General features: G+C 41.0%; 1 pseudogene; it reads left to right on the top strand.

Annotated features, from left to right (window-relative positions):
- Positions 1-12,247: 12,247 nt before the first annotated feature.
- Positions 12,248-22,489, top strand: LOC132858001 (tripartite motif-containing protein 16-like; annotated as a pseudogene).
- Positions 22,490-22,694: the final 205 nt, after the last annotated feature.

The raw sequence follows: 22,694 nt of genomic DNA on the forward strand, positions 1-22,694 counted from the left end.
AGGTTTGTTTATAAGAGCATTTACTGATACTTCTGTGCATTCAAGATGTCTCAGCTTTGTTCGGAAGTTACCAAGTTTATACTTCAAGCTTGTCTTCCAGCCATCATATCGTTCAGTGGCTGAACCAGGCTCTTTCAAACAAGGATGGGCTGACACAAGATCTGCAACTACATCCTTAAACTCTGCATCAGAGAGGTAGACTTTGTACTGAATAATTGTTTCAATTAAGCCAATTGTTAGGCAATAGTGATGTGGAATGAGGGACAGGTGTGCGAGATCAGTACGTTGGCGAAGAAGCAGGGTGCTCCCTGACACCACCCCTTCCCCCAGGGGCGGCACCAGACGCCCTGACCCGGCAACGAGGCCGGCTCCTCGCCCGGGGCGCCGGGCAGCGTGGATGTGAGGCATGGAACTCCGCCAGCAGCGCCGGATCCAGCACGTTCCCCCGAGCCACCCATGACCCAGTCCACCAGGTGCTCAAGGCGACCCACGCGCCACCTGGAATCCAGAACCTCCTTCACCGCATAGACACTGGGCTGGTCCACGACTTCCGGCTGGGCGGGCGCCGCGGGGCCACCTGGGGGGCGAGAGACAGGAGAGGCACAAGGTTTGACTACCTGTTTCATTAAACTCTGTTTTGCTGGTGCTTCGGCTTCTGCCTCCGCCTTCACTATCGCCTAACAGAATAACGGACAGAAAAGACGAAAGAAAGGACAGGATCCACCTGGCTCTTACCTTGCGATGGATCAACAACCCAGCACGGCTTCCGATTCGGTTCGCGCTCCGAGCAGCTTTCCTTTCTTCCGCTGCTCGACAAAACCCCCCTGCTTCCACCGGCAGCCCGATGGCGCTCTCGGGGCCTTTTCCGGAGAAGCTTCCGAATGCCGCGGTTTCCAGCTCCAGGTAAATCTGTATATTGAGATGAAACCTCAACAATTCCCCACCAAACGATCCAAGGTAGCGTTCTTCATCTCCCTCCTCTCCGGGAGAGCGCTGGCTTGAGCACAGTCGCTGTGGGACGCCGCCAGCCCGGCTACACAATCTTACGCTGGGTTCACCGCGCACTTCCTGGAAGTGTTTTGCACCTCTTCCGGCGTCCTCACTGCGACCGACCAGCTGCTCGGCTTACATCAGAGGAACGACAGATGTCGTTGATGCAAGATGGCGGATGATCCAAGATGGCGGCACGGCAGTAGCACGCAGCGGCCTCTCCGTATTCAATACGGTGCTATTTACATTTTCTAAGTTTTTATTTACGGTTTTTAGCCCGACCATTGCTTCTACATGGATGCCAGGCACAGCGGTGTTCATGTATACCACCATCAGGACCTAATAAAGTACAGAAATCGTGAAACAACCAACCTGCATGATGATGTACTGTATAGGCTACGTGACCTCGGCTTGCTGCGGAGACCAGGCCTCCAGTCCCCGGTACCGCCTGATACCAGAGACCAGGAGAGGGGACGCCGAAAGCGGTGCGCGAGGAAGCGGAAGCGCGGTAAGCGGGCGGGGGTCCGTGCTAGGCTAAAAACAAACCCTAGCTGGCCGGCTCTCCCGTCCATTCTACTAGCCAACGTTTGCTCCCTGGACAATAAACTGGACTACATCCGACTCGAACGCTCTACACGGAGAGAGATTAGAAACTGCTGCGTGTCTGTTTTCACGGAGACGTGGCTCAGCGACAGAGTTCCGGACGCCGCCATTCAAATGGACGGGCTAACTTCATTTAGAGCCGACAGAAATGCAGCTCTGTGCGGTAAGACTCGCGGTGGTGGTGTGTGTGTTTATATCAACACGGATTGGTGCAAGAACTCTGTGCTTGTTTCTAGTTACTGTTCATCATCAGTGGAGTTTGTGACTGTTAGATGCAGACCATTTTATTTACCATGGGAATTCACTACTGTTTACATTGTCGGAGTTTACATTCCTCCTAGCGCTAATGCTAAAGAGGTGCTAAGTGAGCTATACGGAGCTATTAGTGACCTACAGAATGTTCACCCCGACGGACTTTTTATCATCGCCGGAGATTTCAACCATGCAAATCTCAAGTCAGTGCTCCCTAAATTCCATCAACATGTGGACTTTGCTACGACAGGTGAAAACACGCTGGATCTTGTTTACACAAACATTCCCGGCGCATACCGTGCAGAGCCCCGCCCCCACCTCGGCTACTCAGACCACATCACTGTTATACTAATTCCAGCATACAGACCACTCATCAGACGCTCAAAACCGGTTATGAAGCAAGTGAAAACCTGGCCAGCAGGAGCCACCTCTGCTCTTCAGGACTGCTTTGAGTGCACTGACTGGAATATGTTCAGGGAGGCTGCAACCAACGGTGACTCTGTCAACTTGGAGGAGTACGCGTCATCAGTGACCAGTTACATCGGCAAGTGCATTGATGACATGACCATCTCCAAGACCATTACTACACGCTCCAACCAGAAGCCGTGGATGACTGCTAATGTGCGTGCTCTGCTGAGGACTAGAGACCTAGCCTTCAGAACAGGGGACAGGGCGGCCCTAAGAACAGCAAGGGCCAAACTGTCCCGAGCCATCAGAGAGGCAAAGCGCGCACACGCCCAGACTATCCACAGCCACTTCCAGGACAGCGGAGACACCCGGCGCATGTGGCAGGGCATACAGGCGATCACAAACTACAAGACAGCTTCACCTGCTTGTGATAGCGACGCCTCCCTCCCAGACGCGTTGAACGATTTCTACGCTCGGTTCGAGGTACAGAACAACGTAACGCAGAGGAAGTCCATCCCTCCCCCCGACGACCAGGTACTCTGTCTATCCACGGCCGACGTGAGGAGATCTCTATGCAGAGTTAACCCACGGAAGGCTGCTGGACCAGACAACATTCCTGGCAGGGTGCTCAGAGAATGTGCAGAACAGCTAGCGGATGTCTTTACAGACATCTTCAACATTTCCCTGAGCAGCGCCGTTGTTCCTACGTGCCTCAAAACTACCACCATCGTTCCTGTCCCAAAGAAGTCTACAGTGTCCTGCCTCAATGACTATCGTCCCGTTGCACTCACACCCATAGTTATGAAGTGCTTCGAGAAGCTCGTCATGAGGCACATCAAGACGCAGCTACCACCCTCACTGGACCCCTACAGTTCGCGTATCGTCCAAACCGCTCCACAGACGATGCCATTGCCACAGCTCTCCACTTAGCCCTCACCCACCTGGACAATAAAGACACTTATGTACGAATGCTGTTCATAGACTTTAGTTCAGCATTCAATACAATCATCCCTCAGCACCTGATTGGGAAGCTGAGCCTGCTAAACACCTCCCTCTGCAACTGGATCCTGGACTTCCTGACTGGGAGACCTCAGTCAGTCCGGATCGGGAACAGCATCTCCAGCACCACCACACTGAACACTGGAGCTCCTCAAGGCTGCGTGCTCAGTCCACTGCTGTTCACTCTGCTGACTCACGACTGTGCAGCAATGCACAGATCGAATCATATTATCAAGTTCGCCGATGACACGACCGTGGTGGGTCTCATCAACAAGAACGACGAGTCAGCATACAGGGAGGAGGTGCAACAACTAACTGCCTGGTGTAGAGCGTGGAATGTGTTATAGAATGTGGATAAAACAAAAGAGATGGTTGTGGACTTCAGGAGAGCACGGAGTGACTACTCTCCGCTGAACATCGACGGATCATCTGTGGAGATCGTCAAGAGCACCAAATTTCTTGGTGTTCATCTAGCGGAGAACCTGACCTGGTCACTCCACACCAGCGCCATCACCAGGAAAGCCCAGCAGCATCTCTACTTCCTACGAAGGCTGAGGAAGGCACATCTCCCTCCCCCCATCCTGACCATGTTCTACAGAGGGACAATTGAGAGCATCCTGAGCAGCTGCATCACTGTCTGGTTCGGGAACTGCACCATCTCAGATCGCAAGACCCTGCAGCGGATTGTGAGGACAGCGGAGAAGATCATTGGGGTCTCTCTTCCCTCTATCACAGACACTTACACCACACGCTGTATCCGCAAAGCCAACAGCCTTGTGGATGACCCCACACACCCCTCACACACACTCTTCACCCTGCTGCCATCTGGAAAAAGGTACCGAAGCATTCGGGCCCTCACGACCAGACTGTGTAACAGTTTCTTCCCACAAGCCATCAGACTTCTCAACAACTGAAATGTACTGCACTGAGCACAACATACACATACATCATCTGTATGGACTGCATAGACCCTCACAAAACACACACACTGACACAACATACTGTTTACATGCTGCTTACAATCCAGCAAACTGTTTACATGCTGTTTTGCACACCTTGTCTGCTGTTTTTTGCACAAACTGTCCCAACATTTCAGCCGTTTTTGCACATATTGTACAATATCTCAGCCATTTCGCACATACTATATTAACACATACAGTATTAACACTGGTCGGTCGGCGCTGTTTCTGTGACTGTTCACTATTTATTGTCTTTTGTGTATTGTATTTTTTGTACTTTTTGTATTGTCTTGTAACTTTGTGTCTGCACTGTCATTGTCCTGCACTGTCATTGTCCTGCACTGTCTTTTGTCCTGCACTGTCTTTTGTCCTGCACTGTCTTGTCCTGCACTGTTTGCACCAGGTTGCACAGTTGTACTTTATGTGGCTAAGACTACTTACAAGTCTTTAGCCCTGTCTTTGTTTTTATGTAGCACCTTGATCCTGGAGAAACGTTGTCTCATTTCACTATGTACTGCAACAGCTATATATGGTTGAAATGACAATAAAAGCTTCTTGACTTGACTTGACTTGACTTGAGCATTACGGATTACAGCCTCTGCTTCCGCACCCTGGCGGCATCTTGTGGCTGGAACGAGTCAGCACTGCTCAGCATTTATCGGCTGGGATTGAATCTAGAGATCAAGCAGGCCATGGCAGTGCATGAGGACACAGTGGGGTTGAATTCATCCAGAAATCCATCGGGCTCTCTCAGCGCCTAGCAGGCTGCCATTCCGCCCCAACTCCCACTCGACCGGAAGCTCTGCAAGTCGCCAGGGATTCCCGCTGGGAAAGGGGTGGGTGAAGTACTGCACGCCGGTGGTGACGCTCCAAGTGGGGCTATTCCATCGAGAGGAGATCCGGTTCCTTTATTTAATTTCAGAAAGTACAATGTAATATAATAATATCACACAGAACAGATGTCACTGATATAGATATCATACCTCAAAGTGATGACATCACAGACCATTACCTCATACTGTACACACTACCTGTAGAACAGACTAACTGTGTCTCACCACGTGATCGACTCGGTAGAACTATTATTCTGACCACTAAAGACAGATTTACAAATATGTGTTTTCACATATAAACTCCAGACATTTAACCCTCTGGGGCCTGACCATTTTGTGACACTGGCAGAGGTTCTGACATGCTCTTACATTTGGTCTTTTTTCAGTTACTTCAAAACATAGAAATGACTAATATCACATAACACTGTATTCAGCACAAACTGGGCTACAATATTATGTAAGTAAAATTTATGTACATGTTTGTATTTTTAAGTAAATGATGTTTATGCATGGTTAGTAAAAAAAAGAAAAAGAAAAGTTGCTGAAATAAGGCCAAGAAACACATACTAAACATTTGTTCACAAACAATAAAGTTCAATAAAGTTCAACTCTTGTTGAGTTGAGAATTTGCTACAAAAAGATGTAAAAACCATTTTACCCACTCATTCACATGAAACAATACATTGATTTAATGGTCATGAATATTAATGATTCACACCTGAGGAGGCCCAACCCCCTAATGGCTTAGTCTGGATTGTGTTGACAAAAGAATGAGTGTGGGGAGACTCAAAGAGAAAATCTTTTGCTTGTAGTTTAATAAAATAGTGTACAATAAAGTACAAAAGACTTTTATATCTGTACTTGACAAAATAAGACTTTTATTTTACCAATGGTAAAAAAAACATGAACAATACAATAGAGAAAAGAAGCTTTATTGTATGGAATTATTCTTTACAATATAAAAAATAAGATATAAATTTGTAAGCCATCACACACTGTGAATCTTTGAGAATGGAGTTTAAATGTCGTCATGCCATTGCTCAAAACAGTTCCTATTTAACTGAACACACAAGGGAACATTACATGTTTTGCATTTCCAACGTGTGTCCTGTCTTTTCCCATGCACTGTCCTGCAGCGCACACATTTCCGGCGACCAACAGTGGCAATATTGCTTACCTCTGAGGTCAGCTGAGCTACTGGAACTTGCACTGGCACTGGCACTCCTGGTCTGTTTTGGTTCTGCTCTATGTGTTATGTCACAGAGCTCTACAACGAGCTGTTCTATACAGACAGATACCTCTCGTGTGTCCATCCACTTCACAAACAGTAGAGGTCCATTCCTAATCCATCTGATTGAGCCCCTGGCAGATTGCTTGGAGAGTGAATTTGCTGCATCCCGTGGGCATTCCTTCCTAAAGTCTCTGTAAGTCCCACAAGCACCAAACTTCATGGCAAACAAGTCTGTCAGGAGCTTTGGGCTTGTGTAAAAATTGTCCATGTACACATGGTACCCAGAGCCTAAAGTTTTACAGTCCAAAAGAGACGTCACAGCATCATATGAAAGTCCATGGCCTGTGGGAAAGTTATTTTTCCCGGTGTACAATGAAAAGTTCACAGTATATCCATTTGAGGAATCTGCAAGCACAAACAACTTGAAGCCCAACTTGGTTGGTTTAGCTTTCATGTACTGTGTCATTCCTGTGTTTGCTTTGCATGCCACCATTCTTTCATCCACAGCCAAGGTTCTTTTAGGATGATAGAGGTTTATACAAGCTTGACGGATAGTGTCCATAAGAGGTTTGACCCTGAAAAGACGGTCATGTTCGGCTGTGCCCCTTTTCCTGTCATTTACCTTGTCTTCTTCTGGGTGATTCATGTGCACATTCCATGAAATAGTGCGGTATCTATCTCTTGACATTACTTTGGCAGGAAAAGCCACAGAGAAAACATTGTCCTGTCTCCAATAGTCCCTGATGGAGATCAACTTTACCATGGCCATATAAAATAGCAGTCCAATGTAGCGGTACATCTCAGCGGCGCTGACATCTTTCCATTTGTACTTGCAACCCTTTGCTGTTGCCCTGGCAGCCTGAGCATTGGTGTTATGGCATAGAGTTGACACTGCATTCTCATGGAAAAACATTTTGAAGAGACTCAGGGGTGTGTGTGCATCTGTAGGACTCAGCTGTGGTCCAGGTTCCCGTGCAGAAAAGAAACTCAATGTGTGTGGAACCACATCAATATCAGTCTCTGTTTTCCATGACAGAAAGGACTGCCTGCTGCTTGCCTGGATGTTGGTTTTGAGTCTCTTTGCAACAGGTGCATTATCACTGTCAGTGTTAAATCTGTAAATAAATAAATGGTTAGAATTTTTTTTTAATTTAGAATAAAATATAAAATAAAATTATATATTTTAATAAACTGTACTTACACAGTCTCAGTTGCTTTGAGAACTGAAAGAGACCTACGGCGTGTGAGTGTAGCAGGTGATGGTAAAGGTAAAGCAGACACATTCCTAAAAAAAAATAAAACAACATAATTAGTCTCATCGTGTATTTTCCAAAGTACTAAGCAACACATTAGTAATAATAATAATAATATATAACTATACTAATATATCGGATAAGCGGTAGAAGATGAATGAATGAATGAATGAATGAATATACTAATATACAATATAACAGAAAAATGGGTACATGTGGACGTACTCTTTTTTGTTCCCAGTTGCGTTGCTGCGTGCCCTTGTGCGAAAATCAGACGAAGGTGAACGTGTTGCAGCCACATTCCTAAAAAAAATATCATAATTAGTATCATGTATTTGCAAAGTACAAAGCAACACACCAGTATTACTAATACTGAGAACATTAAAAAAGGGTAAATGTGGCTTACACTGGATGAATGTCGCTCGCGTTGCTTAGTGCCCTTGTGCGAGTATCAGACGAAGGTGAACGTGTTGCAGCCACATTCCTAAAAAATATCAAATTAGTATCATGTATTTTCAAAGTACAAAGCAACACAATTAATATAATGTATTTTCCACATCAGTAATACAAATATTCTGCACGCATAATAGAAAAAAATGGTTACATGTGGATGTACTCTTTATTGTTCTCGTTGCTGCGTGCCCCCGTGTGAGCATCAAACGAAGGTGAAAGTGTTGCAGCCGGTGCAGGTGAAGACAAGAGTGATGCAGCCACATTCCTACAAAAGTTTTTAATAATTAATATAATGTATTCTCCACAGTAACAAACTTATAAAGCAATAACTAAGGCAGTTACTGTAAGCATAGCTGAGATAATTGGGTACAGAGATGCGCTGTATATGTTTGTTAACGGGCCATTACCGGACGTATTTATGGCTAAACATTAACACATGACATCTCCGGGTACATTTACAGCTCATCGACATCACATCGAAACATTTACACCCGAACAGATAGTCACGTAAAAAAGACTAGTTGAGGCATAAACACTAGTCAAAATATATTCTAAATAGTGATATTGCTATATAACATATTGTATTTTCACATTACATTAATCAGCATACAGCTTAATAAGAACTAACATTTTAAAGTAAATAAAAGTTGCCAATTATGAGACGTTTCTATAAAGTCACTCTTAATATCTGCTTGCAAATAGTCTGTATACAATACAGTATATATAATTTTACATCACACAAGATTTCAACAAATGTAAGTAAAACTTACTCTTCAGAAATTATATCCTCAGCTGGATCAAGTCGCTCTTCAAAATACAAGCGCGTCCCAGCGCGTCAATAAGTGAATGAATCTGTTAAAACTTGTGCTTCTTATAGCATTGTTTGGGGGCGTTGATCTTATTTGCATAGCCCGCTCAGGTAATTTTCATATGAATGGCGCGCACGGCGGTAGGTGGGATCACATTAGTGGTAATGAGGTCGAGCCAGAAAAACTGTACCTCTCTTTACTTACATACAGATTACACAAAAAGACAATTTTTGCTTTCGAGTAGCGGAGTTACAGTATTAGTTCATGTTTGTAACGTGTTTCAGGAAGAAGGTCAAGTTCACAGAGATGTCTGAATGCACAACCTGGTTATTTTCTTTATTTGCCAAAAGCACAGCGTTTTGTTGTTAATATGAAGGCACTCAAATAAAAGCAGACACTTCACAGTTTCGAATGATGTATTACATGCATGTGTATGACTATGAATGACGGAGTATTTTAAGTGGACTTCACGTTGAAGAGGAAAAAATGCGCCAAAAGGCGCGCCGGCTAACCCCAGAGGGTTAACACCTAAATTATCTCTAGGAGATTCACAATTTAACTCCAACTTGTTTTTCCTACAGACTACAATTCAGGAAGATGATGATAAAGGCTGAGACACTACGGTCAACGAGCTTCTGGGAGGAAGAGCCATGTTTCCACCTGAGAGCATGTTTCCCACTGGAGACTGTGTCTGTACCCCAACATGTGTCTCCACCCGAACTTGTGTCTCCCCCAAAGCCTGTGCCTCCACCTGAGACCTGTTTCAATCAGAGCCCGTGAGTCTGCCTGAGACTTTGTCTCCACCTGAGCCTGAACCTCAACTGGCCCCGGATCTGCCTCCTGTCCAGAAGAAGATAGAGCAGAGGGAGAAGGCAGTGGATGTTCAGGAGCAGAAGACAGCCTACAGCACACCAAACACAAAGGTACAGCATTAAATCTGTCTGCACATCGCAGACCTGAGAGGACGTGCCTTTGTGTCCATATATGGACATGGGGAAGTGCTGCTAATGTGATCTGATTATCATGAATCTAGAGGCAATCTTTACTCGCTTTTACATGCTGCTTTGGGATTTTCTACAAAACTGGAACACAGACACGACAAAAGACAACCAAAGACACAACAAAAGACAAGGATTCCGCTCCGCCATGGGCAACGTTGCACGTCTAAATACTCATGACAATTAGACACATAAGGGACAGGTGTGCAGAGGCGGGAAGGAATAGACAAGGGGGCAGGCACATGAACATAGAACATAAACAACAAAGCACATGGCCAAAGTCCGGGCTAAATCCTGACACTAATAATCCCTCCAGTTTCTTTCTTTCCCGATACACTGTGTTCACTTCCCCTTACTCTCTCTTTTAGGAGACGTGTGTTTTTTTCTTACACTGTATTTTTTTTATAGCTGCTCAACAATTTTATCAGTAGAGATAGATAAGATGTATATATGGACTATAGGGGGTTCAATCACAGTTCCCTGATACTAACACAGCATAGCTGTTCTGTTTTATATATAAATACAGTTCATGATGTAAAAAGGATATGGATTCGTATCATATTCCTCTGAAGCTGAAGCCAACTCAGCTACCAGGGAGATGAATGAGAAGATTGTGGGAATCTGTCTATAAATGAACTAGCAAAGCAGAAGATGGCAAGTGGCTGGAAAAGAAATAAGTGGAAGAGTTATAATAAAACTCTAAGAGGGTCTGGCCATTTCTATAAGGAATCCTAATAAGAATCAATACAATCTTCCAAATGTTGCACAAATGGTGTGAGATTTTAATGACAGTAAATAAATGTTGGTGTAAATGTCTCACATAGCATCAGCAGCAGTAAAAGTGCTGTAACATAACCAGCTCTAAAATTCCACCTCAATACAATAGAATTAAAGATGAATAACTGAAAACCATTAAAAGCTCAGTTATGAACTATGTAAGAACTGATGAACAGTATTTACCATAACTGAGTAAATATATATAGATATAAATACAGATCATGTTTGTAACAGTAAACTGATCAGAGACTCACACAGTAGAACACGTGTGAGAGTCAGAACACACGTGAGATTTTATTTATTGGTGTGCAGTAAGTTTAAAAATACAGTAAGTTTTATATGTTTAAAAGAAGGACATGTCTGCTGCATCACCTGTCACCAATCTGACTCGTATCACTCCTGAGCTCTGCTTACCTTTTGATCTTGCTGGGTTCCTGTACATGTTCTCCATGATGTTTGTATGGGTTTCCTCCAAGTTCTCTGTTTTCCTCCTACATCATACAAAACATGACAGGAGGCAGACCGGCGACACACACTAAAGTCACCCTGTGTGTGTTTATGGAGCCGCAAACTTACTTCCTTAAACATTACTGACCTAAGAGAAATTTAGAGCACATAAAAAGGGAGAAGATCTTGCGTGATGAGGTCACGTGGCCGAGAAGCCAAAGATCTGAGTCAGATAATGACGCTGCAGAGATTCAAACTTGCTCAAACAAACAAGAAACACAAAACATCCATCATGGTTTATTTCATACAAAAATCCAGCCTAAATCCACATGAAGCTCTTTATTACTCTATAATAAATGATAAAAAATACTATTATAAAACAAAAATAAATATCAAAACTCATCTGCAATTCAGAAACACATGGACGTTAACTTAAAACAGAAAGTCTCAGTCTTTAATGAACATGGCAACTCATTGCTGTTTGGTTACAGTCAGTCTGGAAGTGTCTGGGTTACAAGTAGTTGGGTTTATTGAGCTCTGAGCTAACCTGAGGTCAACACACAATCTTATCAAAATAAACCTTTTATGAATCTTCTTATTTCACATACCTTGTTAATTAAAACAACCCTCATAATTACAGCATCCTTAATCCTTAATCATCACCACACGCTTGAGCAGCATTTTTTACATTTATTTTAAGGTCAGTTTTATTTTTCATGATTAACATTTTAAATCTTAAGTGGACTCGATGTTTAAATGATTCCTTCCCATATTCACAACGCCCCATCCACAGGATCTTAGGTGACCTGTATAGTGTCTATAAAATAACTGACAGGAGATGCATCCAATAGTGAACAAGCATTCTAAACTTCTCACATTCAAATAATACATTGAAACCATTATGTCATGTCATGTCATGTTATGCTATGTTATGTTATGTTAATGTTATGTCATGTTACACTGTAAAACCTTTCAATTGTAAACAGCCACTTCCTGTATTTTTACAGGTTCCTTACAGTAAACAACATGTACAGTTCTGTAATTACCAAATACAGCATCCTACTGTTTTATCACATCATTTTATTAAAATGTGTTTATTTCAAAGCCTCGAAAAAATATGAACATGTCTTATGAACATGCTGAAATCCCAGCTAAAGTTTGTGTGTGTGTGTGTGTGTGTGTGTGTGTGTGTGTGTGTGTGTATGGTGTGTAAGTGGTTAAAGTCTGAGCTCCTTTTCTCTGTAAAGCCACACCTCCTCTCTCTGTTACACTATAACACACTGAACCAGGAAGTTCATTTCAGAGAAAACGAAACTTATAGAACTCTCTCTCTCTCTCTCTCTCTCTCTCTCTCTCTCTCTCTCTCTCTCTGTGCAGGAAAATGGCAGAGGCCAGTATTTCAGTAGGTCAGGATCACTTCATCTGTCCAGTGTGTCTGGATCTCCTGAATGATCCAGTGGCTATTCCCTGTGGTCACAGTTTCTGTACGGTGTGTATTAATGCTCACTGGGATCAGGAGGATGTGAAGGGCATCTACAGCTGTCCTCAGTGTAGAGAGACTTTCACTCCAAGGCCTGTTCTACGCAGGAACAACATGCTGGCTGAAGTGGTGGAGAAACTGAAGAAGACTGAACTCCAAGCTGCTTCTCCTGCTCACTGTTACGCTGGACCTGGAGATGTGGAGTGTGATTTCTGCACAGGGAGAAAACACAAAGCCGTCAAGTCCTGTCTGGTTTGTCAGGCCTCCTATTGTGAAGAACATCTTAAACCTCACTATCAGTCTCCTGCCTTTAAGAAGCACAAGTTAGTTGAAGCCTGTGCAGAGCTCCAAGAGAAGATCTGCTCTGAACATGACAAACTGATGGAGATCTACTGTCGTACTGACCAAAGCTTCATCTGTTACTTGTGTACGATGGATCAACACAAAGGTCATGATACAGTTTCAGCTAAAGCAGAAAGAACTAAAAAACAGGTGAGAACTGAATATTATTATTCTTTTTTAAGTTTCCTTTAAGTCAGTTTCTACAAATTCTATTTCTAATCTAATTTCTATTGAGGTGATCTGATTGGTTATAATGACTGTCATTCAGTGTAAGGTGGATTTTTATTAAAAGTCAAAGTGTGTTTTGTAAAGACGTGTGAAACACCACAGACCAGTCAGTGTACTTTAAACAGCTAAAGGCATGATGATGATGATGATGATGACGATGATGATATTTAACACGGTCATGTGCCACTTTATTCTGATTTCAAAGTCTATTTTGTTTTACTTCTAAAAGTGTTGAAGCTTCTTTAAAACACATTTATATTTACTTTATATTTATATATGCACACACACTACAAATTCTAATTTAAATTCTAATTAAATTTATTTACATATTGTCTCAAAGCAACTTTACAGAATTATAGAAACAGAAGAAAGAAAAAAATTAATATATAAGAAAAATGAGAATAAAATAAATAATTTAATACATACAATTAAAGTTTAAAATTAATGTACAAATATTAATAAAAAATGTAAAATACTATATATCTACATATAACATATGGTGTAATACCAGTGGAAGATGTTTTTTTTTTTATTATTATGCAAAGACACAATTACAATATTTACAGAAGAGAAATTACATGCAAAATACAAAAACAAAGACCAACAAAACAAAACGTGTGTGTGTGTGTGAGTTTATGTGTGAGTGTGTAACTGTAAGTGTAACTGGGTGTGGGAGTGGAGATATATGAATAAAGGAGCATGCAGGGAATTACAACAGACATAAAATGTATATGTATGTATATATATATATATATATATATATATATATATATATATATATACATACATATACATTTTATATATAAATCAAAGAGGAATATATTTACAAATATACTCATTTCCTATGGAATGAAGGGGAGGTTAAAGGATCAGGAAGAGGACAAATAAAAATAGTAGTAGTAATAGCAATAATAATGCTGATACAGCCATTAATAGTAATGATAATAGTAGTACTTATAATAGCAACGATAATAATAATAATAATAATGGTAATATTGATACAGCTATTAATGATAAGGTATTATAAAGCTGCTTCTGATACCCCTCATGGCCATGGCATAGTATAGACCCCCGCCAGCGTCATATTACAATGGTATATCAAGGTGAGGTGCTGCCGGGTCCAGGGTCCCAAAATCCATCCCCATCCCCAGCCGTCCCGCTTACCCTGTTTGTGTGTGTGTTTTTTTTTTTGGCTTTCATTGTTATAATCATGATATGTTTATGTCAACTAGTGTATAATGCATTAAAAAAGCATGGCATGTAGCATGGAACCAGCCCAGTGCAAAGCCCAGGCCACCATGCCCGCGCCACACTTACCCTATGTGTGTGCTTTTATATATATATACACGTGTATATATATATATATATATATATATATATATATATATATATATATATATATATATATATATATAAAATATATATATTTTTTATTTTGCTCCAAATGAATGTGTGCACACCTCATCTAATATGTGATGCATTAAAACAGCGAGACAAGTGCTGGGCCAACCGGAGACAAGAAATCTCAGGCATAAGTACAAGCTGGAGGGCGAAAGCCCAATGCCCCCGGCCCCACATCACACCCACCCACAACTAATCAGAACTGCACATGGCAGGGTATGCCACATGGTATGCCACATGGTATGCCACATGGTATGCCACATCCAACCAGGGTCCAGAAGCAGCGGAAAAGAGAGAGAGAGAGAGAGAGAGAGAGAGAGATTTAAATATAATCTTATAAGTATTTTATTTATATTTGATATTAGTCTGTGTAGCTGCCTCTTCCTGACCCCCCTCCTCCCAATCATGTGTGATTATTGATGGGATTATTGATGGTGTATCATTGAGGATGGCTTCAGACAAAGAAGGTCAGTGGATTCATGACTGTTTGAAGTTAAAGAGAGATGACCAAGAAGGGTGTAATTCTGATGTATTATTTTGAATGGAGGTAGACAAGGTTTCCATGGAGATGTACTCTATTAGTACATTTTTCCAAGTTGTAATGTGTATGGTGTTCCTTGATTTCCAGTTTATGAGTATAGTTTTCTTGGCGATAGTTAGAGCCACTAGGAGTAATTGACTGTTTGTACTGTTTAAATTGATTATGGATACGTCACCTAATATACAGAGGGAGGGAGACAGCGGGATGTGACACCCCATAAGGTTGGATAGTAAGTCAATAACGTTTTCCCAGAATTTTTTAACTGAGGTGCAAAGCCAAATAGCGTGTAAATAGGTGTCTGGGGTATTTTGTGTGCAATGTGAGCATGTTTCTGATGTAAAACCCATTTTAAATCATTTCTGTCCAGTTAGGTGAAATCTATGAAGTACTTTATACCGTATAAGTTGTAAGTTGACGTTTTTTGTTTAGATATTTTTGCAGATTTGTGTCCAGAAAGCGGCATTGGGAGCAATGGATAAGTCTGATTCCCATTTAGCATTGGGTCGGCTTAATGTGTTGTCTGATCTGGATATTATTTTATATATTTTGGAGAGTAGTTTTTTGGGGAGGTTATATTAATTAGTTCTGAAATTGGAGGCGAAAGGTCTAGATTAATTGTCTGAGTATCGATTTTTGATTGAATAGATGATTTGATTTGTAAATATTCCAAAAAACAATTACTCCCAATGCCGTATTTCTGGACCAAGTGGGAAAATGGTGCCAAGTTGTTATTAAGGAGGTTGTGTTGAAGTTGTGTGATGCCCTTGTCTACCCATGTGCGTAGGTTGAGTGGCTTCTTATTAACTATAAAATCTGGGTTATTCCAGATCGGGGTGTATTTAGATGGTGCAAGAGGGGTGTTTGTGATGTGATGACATTTCCACCAGGCTGTCAGAGCTGTGGTTATTGTTGGTGATTTAAAACAGTGATGCTTTTTGATTGTCTGACTATAGAAAGGTAATTCTGAAATGTTCATCTCTTTGCAAATTGACTGTTCAACATCTAGCCATGTGCTTTCTGATGGGTTAGGATGAATCCATTTGTATATGTTTTGGAGCTGATTGGCCAAAAAGTAGTGGTAGAAATGTGGTGCTTCCAGTCCTGCTTGTGATTTTGGTTTCTGTGGTGTAGTCAATTTAATTCTTGGAGTCTTATTTTTCCAATAGAATTTAGTGACGATTGAATCTAGTGATTTAAACCAGGTGAGGGTGGGTAGTGCTGGAGTCATTGTAAATAAATAGTTTAATTTAGGGAGTATAGTCATTTTAATTACTGATATTCTGTCCATAATGGATAGTGGTAAATTCATCCAGCGATGAAGGTCATCATTTATTGTTTTAAGTAATGAAGTAAAGTTGAGTCCAAACAGCTCTGACAGCCTGGGGGAAACATTAATGCCCAAGTATGTGATATAGTTGGTGCACAAAGGAATAGGTGATGTCTGGGATGTCACATCCAAGCTGTTTGAATGTAATGAAAGTATGGCTGATTTACTCCAGTTGATCGAGTATACAGAGATATTTGAGAATGAATCAATGAGTTTAATCATTTCTTGTAATGAAGATGAGGGGTCTTGTAAATATAGTAATATATCATCAGCGTAAAGACTAATTTTGTGGTGCATGTTTAGTGTTTGAATTCCTTTAATGTAGCTGTTTTGATGGATAGCTGCTGCTAATGGCTCAATGAAAATGGTGAATAATGAAGGGGAGAGTGGGCATCCTTGTCTAGTCCCCCGTTGCAGCGTGAAGATATGTGGCTGAAAGTGATGTATACAGAATTTTGATCCAATTAATGAATGACTCCCCAAAACCAAACCTCTCTAATGTGGAAAACAGGAATTTCCAATTGACCCTATCAAAAGCTTTTTCTGCGTCGAGAGTAACTATGATGGTTTTGATTTTGAGTTGATGAATAATGCATCAAGTTAAAAAGTCTGCGTGTGTTGTTGGATGAAAGTCTACCTTTGATGAAACCGGTTTGATCTGGATGGATTATAGATGATGTGACTCTTTCTATTCTATGAGCTAGTGCTTTGGCGATGATTTTAATGTCTACATTGATTAGGGAAATCGGGCGATAACTTGATGGTAATTTTGGGTCTTTATTTGGTTTAAGAAGGAGTGAAATTGTGACTGTGTTCATAGTATCTGGAAGTTTTGATTTTTGTTTCTATTCAGTAATCATACGGATAAAAAGTGGTGATAAAATAGACCAAAAGTGTTTGTAGAACTCAGCAGGGAATCCATAGGGGCCTGGTGCTTTGTTGTTTGGCTTGAGTTTGAGGGCATTAAAAAGTTCATATTATGATAAGGGAGATTCAAGAGTATGTATTTGATGTTTACTGAGTTGAGGCAGGTTGATATTGTTGAGGAATGAGTCAATGTCTTTCTGATCTGGGTCTTTATTGGAGGAATATAATTTACTATAAAAATTTTGAAAGATTTGATTTATTTCTTCTGGTGAGTTGGTGGATTTCCCTGATGTGTCTACAATCACTGGTATTGTAGCTTTTTCCTTATTTTGTTTGATTTGATTTGCCAAATATTTACCAGATTTGTTATTATGATGGAAGTTTTCTTGTCGTAGTCTATGAATTAGGAATTGTGTGTGTTTATTGATTAATTCGTTCAATTTGAGTTTATATTTTCTTAATGAATCTTGTGTTTCTTCTGTTGGGTTATTTATGTTAATGTCTTCTAGTTGTTTAATTTTTTTGTTCCAATTCTACTTGTTCATCCTTTTCTTTCCTTTTTTTGTAAACTGAGAATGAAATTATTTTTCCTCTTAGTACTGCTTTTCCTGTTTCCCACAGAAGAGATGGAGATGTTTCCGGGGAGTCATTCATCTCTAGAAAGCATGCCCACTCTCTTTTGAAATAGCTGTCAAAATCATGATCTTTCAGAAGGGATATGTTAAATCGCCATCTGGTAGTGGGTTTATGTTGACTAGTTGTGTTCTATTTTAATGTTACCGGGGCATGATCACTGATGGCTATTGGATGAATCTTTGATTCAGAAATATTTGATATGATAGAATTACTGGTAAGAAAGAAGTCAATGTGGGAATATGAGTGGTGTACTGGTGAGAAAAATGAGTATTCTTCACTGTTAGGATGCTGTAGACGCCAACTATCGCCAAGACCAAAATCACTCATGAACTGTTTTATGGTTTCTGCAGATTTCCAAATGCGTTTATTGCCTAAACTATTACATCTATCTATTGTTGGATCTAGAACTGTATTGAAATCACCTGCAATTATGACTGGACAATTAGAAAAATTTGAAATTGAAGAGAAAAAGGTCTGGAAAAAGGATGGGTCATCTGTGTTTGGGCCATACAAGTTGCCAATTGTGACCGGGCTATTATTAATGGAGATGTTTATAATAATGAAACGTCCTTCAGGGTCTGTAATAGTGGTGTTACGATCAAAAGAGATTTTTTTATTTATTAGAATGCATACTCCTCTTTGTTTTGTGTTGTAGTGAGCCGAGAATAAATGACTGTAATTTGCTGATTTAATTTTATTATAATCTGATTCTGATAGATGTGTTTCTTGCAGGAGACATATGTCGGCTTGTAATTTATTTAAATGATTAAAAACTTTGACCTTCTTTGTCTGAGAACCAAATCCACGAACGTTCCAGGTTACAAAAGTGATAGATGACATGTTTTAGTGATTATGGCAGTTATTGACTCAGGAATGAAAGTGAAGTGTTCAGAAAAGCCAGGGAGTAATGTCCTTATCGCAATATAGTTGTCCATCTATGTATAATTTGTCCACTGTAATGACTGCCTTTTTTCCTTCATTTATTTTCTGTTTTCGGATTGGGAAGAGTTGTTTCCGGCGTTCGAGAATGACCTTTGGATATTGATCATTGAGTCCATAGTTTGTGCCTTTGAGTTGTTTGCCTTGCCTCTGAACCAGTTCTGTTTATAGTGTTCGAATTTTGTGATGATCGCTCGTGGTCGGTTGTTGTTGTTTTTAGATCTAATACGGTGAACACGGTGATGCTCTGTACTGTTTCCGCTGGTAATTTGAGTTGTTTTATCATGAAATCCTTGACTGATTTTTCGGGGTCGTCTGGAGTTTGTTCCGAGATGCCTGTAAAAACTAAATTGTCCCTCATGCTGCGCGATTGCAAGTCCAAAATGTTTTCTTTCATGGTTTTGTTTTCGGCGACAACAGAAGTGAGTTGAACGGTAAGTGCTTGTACGGAGTCCTTTAAAAAGTTCTTTTCTTTAGTGAGTGTCTATCTGTTCTTGGCTGAATTCTAAGCTGTACTGCAATTCCTGGAATTCCTTGTGTATGACGTCTATAAGTGCAATCCTGGTATCAAGTCCGGTGAGTTTCTTTTGGATTGATAGCAAAATGTCGCTTACCTCAGTGCAGCACGGCGGTTTGGGTGATGTGGACCGTGTTGTAGTTGGGCTGAAAGGTGAATCGGGACGAGGTCTCTTGGAGTTTGGAGTGGGGTTACCTTTACTTTTTTTGTTGTGATCTGGTTTGTCCCTGTTCATGGTGCAGCAGAGTGTGTTGTAGTGCGCATCGATATATTCTTCGAGCTGATCCAGGTTGTATAATATTATAATCCGGATTTGAAACCGAAATAAAAAAAAAAATGAAATGAGAGAAGAATGGAAGGGGGAAAAAAACGAGAGAAAAAAAAAAAACAACAAAACAAAATGTTGTAGGTATGTTTTAGATATTTCAGCTGGAGTTGTTTACAATCTAGCAGACTAGGGCCGCCATCCAGTGGAAGATGTTTAAGGTCATTTTCGAGTACAAACAACACCTTCAACTAAACGAGTGAGTGAAAGTGATTGTGGAAATGTAAAAAGAACCCTGAGCTGGAGATCTGGGAAGCTTCTGCTCATAGTTTGGTCTAGATATATTTGTCCTGATGCAGGTTGAGGAGCCTCTGGTGGTAACCAGGAGAGTTCACCCTGGTGGGACTCCACATCATCACAGGGCACCATGTTAAGAGCAGTCTGATATAAAGAGATCAGCAGGAAAGGAGAGGGTGATGAGTGTGATGATGTGTGCTGGGGACAATGATTGTAGTTTCTTATTTAATTACAGCTACAATTCTTTGTATTTTAGTTTTATTTCTATTAATTAAACCTATTTTATTTGGTCTCAGATTGAGTTAAAGGAGGATCAGATAAAATCCCAGCAGAGGATCCAGGAGAAGCAGAAGAAGGTGCAGGAGCTGAAACAGACTGTGGACATTATTAAGGTGAGGAGGAAACTGAGAGATTCACATAAACACACACATTATAAATGGATCTGTGTGTGTGTGTGTGTGTGCATGTGTGTGTGTGTGTATGTGCGTGTGTGTGTATGTGTGTGTGTGTCCTTACAGATGCGTTCACAGGCAGCAGTAGATGACAGTGAGAGGATCTTTACTGAGATGATCAGCTCCATGGAGAAAAAGCGCTCGGAGGTGACGGAGCTGATCAAAGCTCAGGAGAAAGCTGATGTGAGTCGAGCTGAACGACTCCTGAATCAACTGGAGCAGGAGATTGCTGATCTTAAGAGGAGAGTCACTGAGCTGGAGCAGCTTTCACACACACAATGACCTCCACTTCCTCCAGGTAACACTCACTGTCTGATCTACAGAGGGCGCTGTTCCTCACAAAGTTTCCTCCTAAAAGCTCATTACAGCAACAAGAAATGTTCCTGTCTGAGATCACAAGTGTGTCTTTGTTCTGATTCAGTCTGAGATTCATTCGTTCCTCTCGTCCACTTTTCTCCTTCTCTATGATGTGTTTCCTCTCTGTAGAGTTTCCTGTCTCTCTGTGTTTCTCCTGGATGTGACGACTCACCCAGCTTCACTGTCAATCAACATCTCTCATTTGATGGAGTGAGGAAATCTCTCTCAGATCTGAAAAAACGAGTCGAACAAATCTGTGAGGAGAAATTCAACAAAATCAGACCACAAGGTGAACAAACAAACATTGTTTCTGTATCACAGTAAAAAGAGCCATAAAATTCATCTAACAGAAATAAGAAGTAAGCAGGAACAAGACTGCAGAAAATCACACAGTATTAGCATCAGTCTTGTAAATGACATCAAGATCAATTTAGCAGACAAACAAAGTACAAATCTTACATTTGTGGAGAAAATCGTAGCTGATGAATAAATTGAGATGGTGACGTTGTTGACGTCTGAAATAAACGTGAGGAAGCAAAATTTTCACATTCACACTTTAAACTGTTTCCACCTCATTTTTCTGTCTCCATTTTGTCTCTGTGTCTCCAAAGCTGCAGCAGTTCAGATGATTTTACCTTCAGAACCAAAGAGCAGAGAAGATTTTCTGCAGTGTAGGTTTTACACACACACACACACACACACACACATACACACACACTCAGACACATATTCACACACAGAGACACACACAGAGACACACACAGAGACATACATACACAAACACACACACACTCACAAAAACACATACAGACACACACACAGACACACACACATATATACACACACATACTGTACACACACACAGACACATACATACACAAACACACACACACACTCACAAAAACACATACAGACACACACAGACACACACCCAGACACACACACTGTGTTAAAATGTCTGTATCTAAATCTGATCCATGTATATAGAGCTGCATTAGGAGGATAGAAACACAGACAGGTGTCTCACACACACTTATTATAAATCCTGTGATTAACATCTAACATGTGGACATTTTATTACTGTAGATTTCTGTTATCTGACTCTGGATCTAAACACAGTAAATTATCATCTCATTCTCTCTAAGAAGAACAGAGTGGTGAGATGGAGTGAGACACAACAGCGATACTCTGATCATCCAGAGAGATTTGACTCCTTTCCTCAGGTGTTGTGTAAGGAGAGTGTGTGTGGACGCTGTTACTGGGAGGTGGAGTGGAGCGGTGATGTTGTGTACATATCAGTGTCATATAAAGAGATCAGCAGGAAAGGACTGGGTATTGAGTGTTTATTTGGACTCAACAGTCAGTCCTGGAGTCTGTGGTGTTCTTCCTCTGTCTCTTTCTGGCACAACAGCATTAACACTGAGCTCCGAGTTCCATCATCCTCCAGAATAGGAGTGTATGTGGATCATAGTGCAGGAACTCTGTCCTTCTACAGCGTCTCTGACACCATGAGGCTCCTCCACAGAGTCCACACCACATTCACTCAGCCTCTATATGCTGGAGTCTGGATGGGTAATAAGTCATATGTGAGGTTTTGTGATCTAAAATAAAATGTTAGTAAAAGTGTTTATAAAAACTATAAGTGAGGTGTGAGATTTAATTTGTCCCTGAGCTACACTGGACATTTTGTGTGCAGAAACTGGAACAGTAATGAATGCAGAATGTAGAAACAGACTATTTAACTGTATGCACTATTAGGATGGGTTTATTATAGTTGATATAAAAATGTTCAATGTCTCCTCAGAAATAATAAACTTTACTCAAACTGCTCTGTCTTTCTGTGCTGCTTGCTGGTGGAAACACAACCTACTGTGTGTAAAAGACCTTTATTATCTTATATCTTTAACAGTTTTCTGCTTAACAGTCCACTTAACATACAGTGCACTCTGGAATTATTCAGACTCCTTCCTCAATCCTTTATAATATGGTGACAGACTTCAGAAGTGGAAGAATAAACTGATAATAAACTGTAT

This window comes from Tachysurus vachellii, chromosome 15 (genome assembly GCF_030014155.1).
Source record: "Tachysurus vachellii isolate PV-2020 chromosome 15, HZAU_Pvac_v1, whole genome shotgun sequence".
Classification (NCBI taxonomy): domain Eukaryota; kingdom Metazoa; phylum Chordata; class Actinopteri; order Siluriformes; family Bagridae; genus Tachysurus; species Tachysurus vachellii.